This window comes from Fukomys damarensis, unplaced genomic scaffold, assembly GCF_012274545.1.
Source record: "Fukomys damarensis isolate Sample0158 unplaced genomic scaffold, DMR_v1.0_HiC HiC_scaffold_16, whole genome shotgun sequence".
NCBI classification, from domain to species: domain Eukaryota; kingdom Metazoa; phylum Chordata; class Mammalia; order Rodentia; family Bathyergidae; genus Fukomys; species Fukomys damarensis.
In genome coordinates this window covers 2105821-2109800 of record NW_022900928.1, presented here as the reverse complement: position 1 = coordinate 2109800, position 3980 = coordinate 2105821, and positions in this window count along the sequence as shown.

The window sequence follows — 3980 nt, the reverse complement described above, 5'->3', positions numbered from 1 at the left end:
TTTTATTTTGCTTAAATTTATTATTTACAGCCATAAAATGCAGCACTTGACTTCAGAAAGAGGAAAGTGGAAAGCTTGAGGATCTCAGAAAAGCAAGTTTTATGCTCCCCCAGGAGCTACTCCTGGAAGAAAAAATCTTGCCTCAACTTCGGAGTCAATTCCTCTCTCCTCTGCCCTTACGAAAATACAATGGTCCTGGTTGCAGGTACCTTAGAGAGGCCGGGCAGTAGTGCACGCCTGTAATCTCAGCACTAGGAGGCTGAGGCAGGAGGATCACCGAAAATTCAAGGCCAGGCTAGGCTACATAGTGAGTTCAAGACCAGCCTGAATTACATAGCCAGACCCTGGAGGTCGCGGGGAGAAGGAGAGCCTCTGACTCACGCTAGAGAGGGCTCACAGGCCTTTCACGGGAAGGGCTGCAGGTGGGAGCGACTCTGAGGTGAGTGTGGAGCTGGACATCGCGCAGAGGTGTCGGGGAGCCAACAGACACAGAGGAGAAAACTCTTTCCGCTGTTCCCGGACACTGCTTCCAATCTGACTGACAATGTGGCTCCCAAGCTATGCTCAAGGCGCCCACAGTGGGACGCTTCCCGGGGTCGCACAACACAGGTAGAGATCGCTCCTCACCTGGAACAGTTCGGAGAAACTGTTGCTGAGGTCGGCACCGACCGGAAGAGCTATGGCTCTGGGGTGCGGGCGTGAGCAGTCAGAGTCCCGGGGCGGCCTGATGTGCTCCTGGAAGCCAAAGGCCACTCTCCCCCTGGCACGTGCGTGTGTGCAGCGCCCTCTCCACCTCGGCTAAGCTCTGTCCCGGTGTGCTGCGGCCCGCGGTGCAGCTTGAGCTGTGCCCCCACGCATCCTTCTCTTCCTTTACTGTTTCGCGGATAGATGTGTTCTTATCGGAAATCCCAGCCGTTTCACTCTGCAATTTCTTTTTCCTTTCCGTAAACTGAGGATTTCTATTTTTTCCGCCTCAAGAAAGAACTTGATGGCTTTGCTCTGGCCTCTCAGAATCTCACCAGCGTTGCTACTCTTGCACCCCAGGGCCAAAATTGAGTAAAATAAAGGCCATTTGGACACAAACTCCGCGATACCGGACAACTGGCCTGAAGACCAAGAGCAGGGCTGAGAGCAGCAGGTGGGAAGCGCAGGCAGCTCGGTGCAGACAAAGCAGTGGTTCCCACGCAGGGCGCCCAGCCACCCCTCCTAACAATGGCATGCAACGAACCACCTCACCACTGTTTATTTCTCATCTGTTTTCAGAACCCAGTTGAATGAGGTCAGAGATAATTTCAATATATACAACTTCATAATTCAGCTAATCAGAGCAATTCATGTATCACAAAAGCATACTTTAATTCCCTATCTGCAATGCATAGCTCATCCTCAAAACAATGATACCATCTCGTTAAATTAACGTGAGAGTTCATTAACAATAATACCATTGGCCCAATAGTCTTTGGAGAAATGCTACATCTATCTACCTACGTTCAGATGACTGCATTCCCCTAACTTTAGGATTCTACAACAAACACTCAAAATCTGTGAACACCAAAACAAAGCAATAGATTGTGTGGTCTTCCGGAAGTGAGGAGGAAAGGTCTGACCCAGTCTTGTGTGTTACAGTTCCTACTCCCTCGCTTCATTATTTGGCAATGGAACTTCCCTTGTGAATTTTCCAACTTCAGTAAATTTGACTTGGCAAGTGAATAAGCACCTCCTTGCGGTGTTCACAAGCTTTCCAAGCTTTCACTGGCTGTTAGGAGTCACACAGGTTAGAAATCAGCACTTGGCCGAATTCTCCACTACCCGAGCTGCCTGTCCTCAGAGCTGACACGGCCTATGGATTAAATACCTGTGTTATGTTAACATAAAATGGTCCCAGCGGATGGTTTTCATTTGATGACCACCCCCAGGAAGGGATGGGACATGGGCATGGGGACAGACTGCTGGACAGCATGGGCCCCATCTTCAGTGCTCAGTCCCCACCCCTTGATGATTTCCACAGCTTCAGGTAATATTTCACTCACATGCCTTGTTCTTAGGGATTTGTAGCTTCAGGTCTAATGTTTGATATTTACTTGTAATTCTTTGATTATACTCCTAACACCCACTAATCAGCAAGGCTCAACCTCCAGGCAGGCACGGAACAGTGCAGTGAACCACCTGACACCATACTAGGCAACCCGCACTCCTCTGCAAGGAAATTATTCACTGTGCAGAACCCAAAATAAATGGAAATGGCCACAACTGAGGGCTCTCAAATTAGACAAACACTCTTAGAGAAGTACATTATAAGCTTCCCCCACAAGAGACAGCTACTTTGAACTTTAAGAAGTCCAAGAATGAATTAAAATATTAAATATTTATGACCATAGATTAGGTCACATGAGCAATGTGACTACTACAAAAGAGAAAATATGATATTCTTCTCTCTCTTCCCCTCCCACTCCCTCAACGATCTCGTTCTGTTCTCACCATATTAAAGTGAAGGGAAAATGCCCCTGAAAACTGTAAAAGGGAAAATATACCATCTGTAAAGCAAGGGGGAAATGATTTTGGTAATGAGACAGCTTGGTTTAACCGGAGAATATGCAGGAACAAATTAATCATTAATAACACTGAGAAACACACAAAACACCGGCACCCGAGGAGCCCAACATGCCCTGTGAACTTAGCATCTCCTCTGACAGAATGGCAAGACATTGCCCTGGGAGACAGAAGCAGCGTGATTTCAGTGCTGTATGTTTTTCCATTCTATTCCCACTTCAGTAGGTAAAGTGATTCAGGAATCCAAAAATCGGCACTTACGGTAGAGGTGGTTGCTGGGCCACGCCCTCTCTTTTGAGCACTGTTTTTGGAACTGAGCCAGCTTCACCAGGGACCCAGCCCATCATGCCCTTCAAAACTCCAAAATTTAAAAAAGGACTTTCAATAGTATAGTTTTCTTTCTGACCCATTGACCTTTCTCTGACCTAGGGATCTTAAATGACTTGATTCCAAGGGGCACTGCACTGGGACAAGATGGAAACTAAACATAGGTAGCAATTTTGAGAGGAACAGAGAGAATGCTTTGTGAATGAATTAAAAGGACCTTCCTTAGCTACAGATGGCAATGCAATGGTGGTTAAAATGTCCGTACTTGACAAAAGTTAAAACAGGAAGGTTGTGAAGAATAGCTATGATTTGGTTAGAGAAGGAAGAGAATACAGACAAGATGAAGCGGGTAAATCTTTGTATCAGGAGACCAGAGGAGCCCAGATCAAAATAGCACAGAGAACTCTAGGGTGTCGAGGGCCCAGCTGTACTGGGAAGACCCTGACAGGGAACATCTGGCTTTGGTGAGAATGGGTAAGAGCCAACACTATGTTAAGCTGAGCTGCTCTCAGATCAGAATCGCTCTTCCCAACCTCTTACCATGTACAGTAACAACACAGACATCTCATGGGAAAAGTGTGAGCACCAAGTGGTAGTCTTTCGAAACCTCAGTACCAAGGACAATCAGGGGTGATCCCAGCCTGGAGAAAGACAGGTGCCCTGGAGACATCACGAGCATCGGTGCACAAAGGAGGGACTGGGGACGAGTCACTGCCCCACCTCCTTCCCTAGGCTCTGTCCACACAGGTGGCCACGGTCTCCTCTTCTGGTGTCCACAACACTCTGGAACATTCGGCAGCAATACCTACATGAAGAAACAGTTCTATAACTCAGACAGTGGGATGAAACAGCAAGGTAGAAAATGTCTATCTGCTGAGTCAAGACTGTAACCGATAATTGATTTATGTTCTTAACTGAAGAAAATACAACTAAAGAGAGTACTTTGTGACTGAAATAAAAGGATCTCCTATGGGTACAGATGGCAACATCATGGTACTTAAAATGTAGTACTCAGGCTGGGAATTTAGCTCAATGTGGTTCAGGTGCCTGCCTCCCAAGCGCAAGGACCCGAGTGAGACCCCCAGTACCAAAAAAAAAAAAAA